At 37.8% G+C, this 12,349-nt stretch overlaps 1 protein-coding gene across 1 annotated transcript in view; it reads right to left on the reverse strand.

Moving 5' to 3' along the window:
- The window catches only part of UNC13C (unc-13 homolog C), a 657,134-nt gene that overhangs the window by 395,963 nt on the left and 248,822 nt on the right, over positions 1–12,349 (reverse strand). The gene's annotated exons all lie outside the window — the stretch shown is intronic.

Raw genomic sequence — 12,349 nt, forward strand, 5'->3', positions numbered from 1 at the left:
CTGAATGATTCTTGGCATAAGAGATATACCATTAGTTCTACATAGACAGTTTTATGTTCTGAGCTGAGGGCCTGGGGTACTGTGTGGTATGTGTGTGTGCATAGTACAGAATTGTTGGTTTAGCTAAAATAAAACAAACAAACAAACAAAAAAAAAAACCAAGATTGGAGTTCAGGTATATTTGCAATTGCATAATTTGTTATTTTAGTAGGGGTAAAAAACAACAATTCTAACTGGAACACTGGGTAGGAATAGAACAGAGTCTGCTACTGAACATAAGAGAGAGATACATATTAACTTAGAAAGCAGAGTTTGGCAGATCCTTTTCCAGCTGAACCACAAGGGAAGCCCAAGAATACTGGAGTGGGTAGCCTATCCCTTCTCCAGCAGATCTTCCTGACCCAGGGATAGAACCGGGGTGTCCTGCATTGCAGGCAGATTCTTTACCAACTGATCTATCAGGGAAGCCTAGAGTTAGACAAGCAGTTGCTTTTTAATATGAATTTATCCACATAATTTAAATTTAATGATTAACACATTTTATCTAATCCCCTATGTCCATTTTCTTTTTATTGAATTCAAGTGATATACAAGCAGTCCTCTACATTTTTAGGCTGTAGTAAGAGTATTAATATAAGGAACACTTGCTAAAATATTACACATGTTGAAGGAAAACAAGTGAAAGACAGTTTTGATAGACAGCTGGGAAGGTTTCATTGAAATTGAAATGTTTGTTTTGGTTTGGTTAAAGAAGCATGGTCCATTTCATGAGAAGAGAAGCTAATTTCAAAAAAGAAGAAACATGGAAAATTGATCAGACAGCACATCAAAAATCAATTGAATAGGGCATTAAAATAAACCATAACATTTGAAAGCTATAGAAGCTGGACAAAAACATAAGATAATTCACTAGAGGGTATATGTCCCCAGTCTCAAGAAAATGATAATATGAGTTTTTCATTCTTGATTTTGGAGATATGGGCATGTGTTTACTAAAGCTGAAAATCACTCTAAAATAAATGGTTTATGAAAATATTTCTTATTCCAGCAAAGCATAAGATAGAATGATGGTCAACATAGAAATTCAGGAAATCAATAGCTAAGGAAAGCATGGAAAAATACATCTGATATGATCATCTCAGGAGAATATGGTATACTGAGGGAAAGAGTGTATTTCTAGCAGCAAAATAACAGCAGATCAAATAAGATTACAACGACATAGCTTTTGTGGAATAAGGTGAAAACCTAGGATATGGGGCACTGAATGAAAACAAAACAGAAGAAAACAAAGGAAAACCCTAAAATGAGCCATGGGAAATGGAAGTCTGCCACTTACCTTGGATTAAGAATTGGATTAACGAGAAGAGAAAAAATATACACATATATACCCATGCATACAAGGACTCAGAGTAGATAGAAAGATAACTCTGCAGGTAATAGGATGCTAGCTGATGTGAAAGGATGGAGACTGGGAATTATGTTATCAAGAGAGGGTCTCTGGCCTAGGTAAACAAGGAACCAGACATATGGAGAAGATGGTTCAAAGAACAAGCAGAATCCTAATTACTGGAATTAGGACTGAGAGACAGAGTGGATTCAGCAATTTGGGAGACTTGCCACTAATCTATTTTAAATGTTTCTAAACTTTTCAAATCTTGTACAGTCAATGTAATATTATTAGCTAAAATGAATGTTCTAATAATAATAAAATCTATGCTCACTGCAGAAGTAATTTATAAACCGAAAAAGCCCTAAAATAAAAAATAGCTTAATCTTTCAAATTTAGGCATAGTTTGACCCATATTCTTCCAGGAATTTTTATATTTAGAGCCAGGATATCAGGCTTTTGCAGAGAAGTAAAAAATAACAAACATTACTTTTATACTACTGAAGTGATTCCAGAAAATTAAGGCAATTTTACTGTGTTTCAACAGTGCCTTGATCTGTAGAAATGAGAACAAGGAACACTTTCACTCAGATAAGACTTAATAATCAAGTATGACCTATGGACTACAAAGGAGAAGATGCGCATATTTTAGACGTAGATTTTGTTAACAATTCATGCCCCGAGAAACTGGAATTTAAAGCAAGTTGCTCTACTAAATGACTTCCTGAACAATTAGGACTCTGGAATTGCCTTTCCTATTGACAGCTATACGGGGAAATTAGAATGAGTCCAAGAATTAAAGCAGTCAAGCCTCCTACCGAGAACAATTACCAGTGTTCTGGGGCCACCAAAATTCCAATCTACCAACTGTTGACACTTAAAACAGGAGCAAAGCCTGGCTGCCTCCATTTGCCACATACCTTTTCTCTCCCCCCGCCCCCATGTTAACCAGCGACTTAACTAATAAAGTTCTATTTTTCTTCTCATACTCCCTCACAGAAATATGCAAACCATCATTTTCTTATACTTAAAAAAACAATCACATTTTGATAATTCTAGGGAAAAAGTATGCTTTCTGTTTTTAAGTGTATTTCATGTGCTTAATGCATGCTTTTTAGAAAAGAAATCAATTTACTGCCCTGTATGTATCATTTTGCTATTTCTGGACAAAAGCATCAGAAAGATTTGCAGAGCAAAGGTTAGATAAATGAGACCTTTGAAATTTGTTATGAGGACAGAACAATGGTAGAATAAGATCCTGAGCATAAAAACAGACATAATTTCATGACTGATTTTTTAATCAAACTAATCATTACATAAGATTGACACCAGAAGGTAAAATTACTCAGGCAAAATTTTTATAGCAGAACGTACAGAGACTAAAAGTTATGTGCCTCTACATGGAGCACTTTATGTAGTTTGTTTTTGCTCACATTGTTTTACTCACATTACCACTGATCAAGTAACTAATAGATTGAGTCCAAATAAAGAGAGTAAAAGAGTGATAAAATCTCTTTTTTGATTCAATAATTTAAGAAGAGGACAATACAGGATATACACCTTAAAAGATAATTTTGTTTCATGCCAATATATGACAAGGAACTTGATCTGATAACAAATTAGGACAAATTTGTCATGTACTGTAAGTATCGGTTTTTCTCCAATTCAAGCTTTCAATGTGTGTGTGTGTGTATATATATATATATATATATATAAAGTGGTATAAGATGAGTAACTTATTAAATATAAGAGGCCAGGATGGATTCATTTTGATATTTGGCAAAACTAATACAATTTGTAAAGTTTAAAAATAAAATAAAATTTAAAAATAAATAAATAAATAAACATAAGAGGCCAAAAATAAGGTGAATTTCTCCACTGGGGGAAACATTGGACATTTTAATGTGGAAAGGTCTAGTTCTCATCAGTTGGGGCACAGTCTGAGTTTTTATAAATCTTCTGATAGAGGTCATGAAAGAGGAAGAAGGATTAGGATATTATAAAAGGAAAAGAGAGAAAGGGGTGAGCATCTCTCTTAAAAGTCACTCATACATCTATGAAAAGCTGTGTGGTGAAAGAGACAATCATAAAAACAATAACTAATATTTACTACATATTTATGTGTCCAAGGGGCTCCCCTGGTGGCTCAAACAGTAAAGAATTTGCCTGTAATGCGGGAGACCCAGGTTCGATCCCTGGGTCAGGAAGAGTCCCAGGAGAAGGCAGTGGCAACCCACTCCAGTATTCTTGCCTGGAGAATTCCATGGACAGAGAAGCCTGGTGGGTTACAGTCTATGAGGTCGAAATGAGTTGGACATGACTGAGCAAGTAACACTCACTTTTTACCATGTGTCCAAAATGGTTGAAGTGCTCTCAATTTATCTCATTTGATTTCCCCAACAATCTTCTAGAAATATTAGTATATTCAGTTCGTATATTGAAAAACTAATCTGGCAACCTAGCCAGAAAAAAACAAAAAACATCATTTTACTGTTTTTTGTGGGTAAAAAATAAAACATTTTACTATATAGAAGGGGCTCAAAAGAAATATATTCCCCAGTTATCTCAGAAAGTTTTTAAAAAGGAACTTAATGACAAAATTACAAAAGTGGATTCTCTGGAAACCTAGGAGATATGTTTGGAATTCAGTTAAAGTCCATGGGCTTTGATCTTGGGCTTTTCATATCATTTTCAGATATGACATTCAGACTTGCCTCCTACCTAATGTTGCACTGAGAGTAGTAACCAAAGCCTAAGCACTTTCAGATCTTTATATATATGTGTGTGTGTTTGTGTGTGTGTGTGTGTGTGTGTATTTAAGACAGGGTTATTGATCAACTTTAAAATTTGAAAAGTATTTTAATTAAACATTTAAAAATTATCTACTTTATTAAAATAAATAGTATAGATAACTTCAATCTATTTAATGGAAAACAGGGAAACTAAAGAAAACTCAATCTACAGAATATAAACCTAGAAAGGAAACAGAGTAAAATGAAGAGAAATAGTAAATTAGTATGGTACTGGCACAAAGACAGAAATATAGATCAATGGAATAAAATAGAAAGCCCAGAGATAAATCCATGCATATATGGACACCTTATCTTTGACAAAGGAGGCAAGAATATACAATGGATTAAAGACAATCTCTTTAACAAGTGGTGCTGGGAAATCTGGTCAACCACTTGTAAAAGAATGAAACTAGACCACTTTCTAACACCATACACAAAAATAAACTCAAAATGGATTAAAGATCTAAACGTAAGACCAGAAACTATAAAACTCCTAGAGGAGAACATAGGCAAAACACTCTCCGACATACATCACAGCAGGATCCTCTATGACCCACCTCCAAGAAGATTGGAAATAAAATAAAAAATAAACAAATGGGACCTAATTAACCTTAAAAGCTTCTGCACATCAAAGGAAACTATTAGCAAGGTGAAAAGACAGCTTTCAGAATGGGAGAAAATAATAGCAAATGAAGCAACTGACAAACAACTCATCTCAAAAATATACAAGCAACTCCTACAGCTCAACTCCAGAAAAATAAACGACCCAATCAAAAAATGGGCCAAAGAACTAAATAGACATTTCTCCAAAGAAGACATACAGATGGCTAACAAACACATGAAAAGATGCTCAACATCACTCATTATCAGAGAAATGCAAATCAAAACCACTATGAGGTACCATTTCACACCAGTCAGAATGGCTGCGATCCAAAAGTCTACAAATAATAAATGCTGGAGAGGGTGTGGAGAAAAAGGAACCCTCTTACACTGTTGGTGGGAATGCAAACTAGTACAGCCACTATGGAGAACAGTGTGGAGATTCCTTAAAAAACTGGAAATAGAACTGCCTTATGATCCAGCAATCCCACTGCTGGGCATACACACTGAGGAAACCAGAAGGGAAAGAGACACGTGTACCCCAATGTTCATCACAGCACTGTTTATAATAGCCAGGACATGGAAGCAACCTAGATGTCCATCAGCAGATGAATGGATAAGAAAGCAGTGGTACATATACACAATGGAGTATTACTCAGCCATTAAAAAGAATACATTTGAATCAGTTCTAATGAGGTGGATGAAACTGGAGCCTATTATACAGAGTGAAGTAAAACAGAAAGAAAAACACCAATACAGTATACTAATGCATATATATGGAATTTAGAAAGATGGTAACAATAACCCTGTGTACGAGACAGCAAAAGAGACACTGATGTATAGAACAGTCTTATGGACTCTGTGGGAGAGGGAGAGGGTGGAAAGATTTGGGAGAATGACATTGAAACATGTAAAATATCATGTAAGAAACGAGTTGCCAGTCCAGGTTCGATGCACGATACTGGATGTTTGGGGCTAATGCACTGGGACGACCCAGAGGGATGGTATGGGGAGGGAGGAGGGAGGAGGTTTCAGGATGGGGAACACATGTATACCTGTGGCGGATTCATTTTGATATTTGGCAAAACTAATACAATTATGTAAAGTTTAAAAAAAAAATTAATAGAACTAATTCACCCACAAAATAGAATTCACCCATAAAAAGGAAAATTCTGAAATTAAATTTTAAAATCAAGTTGTTTTTCTGTAAGATATGAATAAAGACACAATAAAATGTAAATAAAGGGCTAGAAAAAGTTCTATCAAAGAGGATACTAACCTAATTTAGTGAAAGTGAAAGTGAAAATCACTCAGTTATCTCCAACTCTTTGTGACCCCATGGACTTTAGTCCATGGAATTCCTCAGGCCAGAATACTGGAGTGGGTAGCCTTTCCCTTCTCCAAGCCCGGGATCAAACCCAGGTCTTCTGCATTGCAGGCGGATTCTTTACCAGCTGAGCCACAAGGGAAGCCAAAGAATATTGGAGTGGGTAGCCTATCCCTTCTCCAGCAGATCTTCCTGACCCAGGAATTGAACTAGGGTCTCCTGAACTGCAGGTGGATTCTTTACCAACTGAACTAAAATTTAGGGTAGCTGTATTAATATCACATAGGATATTTTTAAGGAAAAATCATTTAAATGATTATTAAGATCAACTAGCAAAAGTTGAAAGAAATTATTAGAGATATAGAAGCCCCAAAACTTATGTACTAAAACAGAGAAAGCTCAGATGTGATATCTACAATGCTGATCATGTATTAAGCTATAAAGTGAAAGTGAAGTCGCTCAGTCGTGTCCAACTCTTTGAGACCCCATGGACTGTAGCCTATCAGGCTCCTCAGTTCATGGAATTTTCCAGTCAAGAGTACTGGAGTGGGTTGCCATTTCCTTCTCCACCAGATCTTCCTGACCCAGGGATCAAACCCAGGTCTCCGGCATTGCGGGCAGACACTTTACTGTCTGAGCCACCAGGGAAGTCCAGCAATCCTCAATTAAATAAGAAAGACTGAAGTACAGTCCATCTCCTTTAAATACAATGCAGTAACAAAATAAAGCCCTTATCTTTGGAATATTAATGAAAACACTTTCCATATAACTGATGAGTCAAAATACTAATCACTGGACCATTTACGAAACAATTCTATCTAAACAACAATAAAAGCACTATATATCAAAATTTGTACAATGCAGCTAAAGTGTGCTAAGAGGAAAATGGATAGTTTTAAATGCATATGTTAGAAAAGACAAAAAGAAAATTCAGTTATACACATGTGGTTAAAAATATAAACAAAAGCAATAAAATGATAGATATAAAATCTTTGAAGTTTGGAAGGAGAAAGAAATTGAGAAAGGAATACACAGAGGGTGGAAATATTCTCTTTTCAAAGCTAAGTATGGATATACAGGTGTTTGTACTGTTTTTCACTTCATTGATGCTGTATTTTGTGTGTACGCAACAGTTAAAGATCCTGATGCTGGGAAAGATTGAGGGCAAGAAGACAAGGGTGCAACAGGGATGAAATGGTTGGAAGGCATCACTGACTCAGTGGACATGAGTTTGAGCAAACTCTGGGAGATACTGAAGGACAGGGAAGACTGGCATGCTGTGGTTCCTGGGGTTGCAAAGAGTCAAACAGGACTTAGCAACTGAACAACAACAATAGTTAACAGCAACAATAAAAATTAACAAACTACATATTCAACTTAGTAAGTTAGAAAAATAGCTTCAGGATAAATACAAATAGCAGAAGATGAATTCAAATAAGACAAGAGCAGAAATAAATGAAATAGAAAGCAAATCAAGTATATGGAGTCAACAAATGCCAGAGAATCTCTTGTATACTGATTTACAAAAGAGAAAAAAGTACAAATAAATAAGATAAAAACAGCTCAAGCTTTTATGAATGATACAATTATATGAACAATTTGATGGTATTCAATTTGAAAATTTAGAAAAAAAGACAACCTTTGGGAAAAATATAAATTATCAAATTGACTCAAGAACAAATGTTTAAATAACAGGAATAGAACTGTTATACTAAATAAATGGATTCAGTAGTCAAATAACTACCCTCAAATAAAACAAATGACACCCCCCCCCCAAAACAAAACTACAAGATGGTTTTAAGAGGCAAATTTTGTCAGTCTTTCAAGGTACTGTTGCTGCTGCTGCTGCTAAGTCGCTTCAGTCGTGTCTGACTCTGTGCGAGCCCATAGTCGGCAGCCCACCAGGCTCCTCCGTCCATGGGATTTTCCAGGCAAGAACACTGGAGTGAGTTGCCATTTCCTTCTCCAATGCATGAAAGTGAAAAGTGAAAGTGAAGTCGCTCAGTCGTGTCCGACTCTTTGAGACCCCATGGACTGCAGCCTACCAGGCTCCTCCATCCATGGGATTTTCCAGGCAAGAGTACTGGAGTGGGGTGCCATTGCCTTCTCCCTTTCAAGGTACAGCAACATGCATTTCACATAGATCATCCCAGAGAAGTGACAAAAAGGAAAGCCCCCTAGCTTATTTAACAAAATTAATTTATTATTGATGCCATGATTGTTCAAAGACATGGTAAACCATAAGCCATTTTACTAATGAATATGGATGCAAACATTTTACATAATTAGCAAACATATGAGAAAATTGAAGCCCAGAAAATTTCAGTAACTTGCCCAAGTTCGCTCAGTTAATAAATGGCAGACTTGGACCAACACTTTTCTCAAGCCTAGGACCATGCTCTTGAAGAAGGCAAGAAGCAAGACCAATAGCAACACTGCTTGTAATGAAGCCCCTGTCAATTCTCCTGCAACCTGCCGCTCAGGTGCAAAGGCGACAGGGATGCACTGGGCTCAGCATGTACTCTGCATTCTTGACCTTAAGTTCCTACTTCACTGCCCTGATGGCCATTGCTGTGCCTGGCAAGACATTTCCTTAATTCTCACTCTTTTTGAAATAAGTATTACTGCATTAATTTAAGGATGAGCCTGAGGGAGATAAAGTGTAAGGACAAGAAATGAGTTCTGAAAAGCAGTAAGAGGTAGAGCTGAGATTCAAACTCAGATCACATCACTCCAACAATCATTTATGTGGTTTGAAAGGATTCCTGTTTCTGAGCAGGACCCTAGACTCCTTGGGTGAACTATGAGCCTTCAACTTTTAGACTGAATCCCAGATACTAGGCAGGTGGTTCTGACCTGTTTCCTTCTCCCATGTATTCTTCTAGTGTCATGCTAGGAATAGGACCCAGGTCTGATTTCCTGATCACTCTCACACCTAGTTCTTGCCAGTCCCTTTGCTTTTGCCTGAATCCTGTATTGGAAGAAGGACCTCTATATCCCTAGACAAATCAACCTTTAGTGAGAATTCACACACTCTATAAGCATGCCCTTAGGCCAGCCTCCTAAACATGGCCATCAACCCAGATAGAATAAACCATGTTTGAGAATCTCTTTTAGCCTTGGTGATTTGGGTTCTTCACTCTGAGTTTCCCATAACCATCATCTATGCTATGCTATGCTAAGTCACGTCAGTCGTGTCCGACTCTTCTCGACCCCATAGACGGCAGCCCACCAGGCTCCCCTGTCCCTGGGATTCTCCAGGCAAGAACACTGGAGTGGGTTGCCATTTCCTTCTCCAATGCATGAAAGTGAAAAGTGAAAGTGAAGTCGCTCAGTCGTGTCCGACTCTTAGCGGCCCCATGGACTGCAGCCTACCAGGCTCCTCCATCCATGGGATTTCCCAGGAAAGAGTACTGGAGTGGGGTGCCATTGCCTTCTCCCAACCATCATCTAAGCCTGTCTTAATTTAAATACCCCACCAACTAAGAGCTTCTACTAAGAACCATGGCAACAGTCCTTGGGTGACTGTTATCTCAGCTCTCCCTTCACTACATTATAAGCATCATGGTGGCAGGGATTTTTAGATGAATTGTTCTCTGCCTTATTTCCAAAATCTGAAACAATGCCTGAAACATAGTAGACAGTCCATATTTGTTGAAATGTTGAGTGGATTTGCTTTGATTGTGCTACTGTTGGGTCCAAACCTAGGAAATTATCACTGAGAAGGCAAGCACAAAGCTAAGCAGTATAGCGCCAGGCAGATTACTGTGTATGAATACCAGATTGTTATTCTGTCTTGTGTTATTCAACCAGATTGGACTATTTAGAAATTTCAGGCCTTTAGGGCTAATTAGACTGAGATTCCCAATCAACCCCAGTAGCTCCCATGGTGAGTGGGAACTGGTGACGGATGGAGCACTTGGCAGTGATTTGCTCACTGCCAACTGTGTGTCAATGGAGATGGTGCTGGCCTACCCACTGTCAACTTGCCTCAGACTTTATAGCACTTTCCTTCCTTGGAAGAGATGACTGAGATTTTTACTGTACATCTCTTTAATTCAAATAGAATAGGGCTATTCAAACAGAAGGGCTACCTTTTTGCACATGGCCAAGTCATTTTTCTTCATGTAAAGGCAAATATTTCATGCTTCACATTGAGGGTGCCTGGGACTTGCAGCACCAGGAACTAGAAATTATTCACTCCAGCGTTTATATTAGTTGCCCATGTAATGACTTAATGTGACAGCTTGTCAAGAATGAGATTTAATATGCCTGTTGTATGGAAGTCATATTTCATTTGCATTTTGAGACACCGGCCCCAGGGAAATGGGCTTTATGAGTTTTAGCAGGAACTGTTGGGCTTGGTTCATCCACCCAACACTCACACAGAAAAATCTTTTACAGAGCCCTTCTGAAACTAAATACTAAAACTAAAATGAATACTTTTAAGTAAAGGAACAGTTGACCAATAGCTCTTTTAACCATACAGTGAGGGTGTGCTCTCTTTCAGAGCTTCAGAAAATGTAGTGGCATTCCTCTAATTTCTATTGCTTTCCTCTTAACTTTTCATAGGGATGAGTATTTGTGCTTTAAACCAAAGACAATATTTTAAAACATAAAAAAACAGTCTAGAAGTCTATCCAATAAAAACCTTCCATTTTGATTATTTCCTCTGAAGCAAAAGACTGGATACTCTGAGATTCAGTAAGCAATAAGAGGCTTTTTCATGTATCAGAGAATGTTTATTTTCTCTTGTATCCAAACTACACTGGAAGTATTACATGGCATAATAAACCCAACAGATAAAAATAAGCCCCTGGGAAAGCAGTCATGTTTTAAAAATACCATGGCACAATACAAAATGTTCTGAATGTGCTGTAGCACCCAGATATTCAAATAGACATGAACTACTGCTGAAATGTATTGGGCTGAGGGGGGTTTGCTGATGGAGACCTAGGAAAGGTTGGCTTTGGGTGGAAGATGACAATGAAAGAAGAAGAAAATGAGAAACAAAAATGTAAATAATGGTGTTTACATGTCAAGTATATAGAAATTTAAAACAAGTAATAATAGTGGCCATGTTTTTATTCTCTAAGAAAGACAAAGTCTCCAAATTGGAGGAGGTAGTACACAGTTGCAATAATCTGTGCACAGGGGCACAGATAAATTTTCCTGGATACAAGCCCCAGAGTAGTGGCTGGCAGGATGCAGTTACCATGGCACAACATCCACTGCTCATTGGAATTGGAATTACCTGGGAGGTTTTTTTCTTTTTAACCCTTCTATCCAGGTTACACTTGAGGCCAGTTAAATCATTCATGGGAGTGAGACCCAGGCATCAGGGTTTGAAAGCTCAACATGTAGAATATCATGCAAGAAACGAGTTGCCAGTCCAGGTTCGATGCGCGATACTGGATGCTTGGGGCTGGAGCACTGGGACGACCCAGAGGGATGGTGTGGGGAGGGAGGAGGGAGGAGGGTTCAGGATGGGGAACACATGTATGCCTGTGGCGGATTCATTTTGATATTTGGCAAAACTAATACAATTATGTAAAGTTTAAAAATAAAATAAAATTAAAAAAAAAAAAAAAGAGTGAAAGCTCCCCTAGGTGATTCTAGATGGCTCAGATGGTAAAGAATCTGCCTGCAGTGCAGGAGAAACCTGAGTTTAATCTCTAGGTCGGGAAGATCCCCTGGAGAAGGGAACGGCAATCCACTCCAGTATTCTTGCCTGGAGAATTCCATGGACAGAGGAGCCCGGCAGGCTACAGTCCATGGGGTTGCAAACAGTAGGACACGACTGAGCAACACACACACACACACACACAGGCAATTCTAATGAGCCAAATTCAAGAATCCCTGATCTAGATATTTGCAATCTATTTCTACCTTCTAATCATGTTGGTTCTTTCATTCAATAAGGAATTGACAAAGCATCTATCTCATGCCAGACTATGTAGTAAGCAATAGGGATGAAAACATTTAACAAGGACATCAAACAAGACGCAGTTCTTACCCTCATGGAGTCAAAAGAGAAGGCTTATGCAAAATAATCAAATTGTACTAACGAAAATCATAAAAGCACCAGCTCGTATTTATTGTATACTGTACCCTAGGATGTACAAGCATGTTAAACACTTATCCACTCCCTTCATCTACTGTATTATTATCACATCACTGTACATATGAGAGAACTCAGGCCCAGAGAAGTTATATAACTTGCCAGATATAATAAGCTAATTT

This window comes from Bos javanicus, chromosome 10, assembly GCF_032452875.1.
Source record: "Bos javanicus breed banteng chromosome 10, ARS-OSU_banteng_1.0, whole genome shotgun sequence".
Lineage (NCBI taxonomy): Eukaryota > Metazoa > Chordata > Mammalia > Artiodactyla > Bovidae > Bos > Bos javanicus.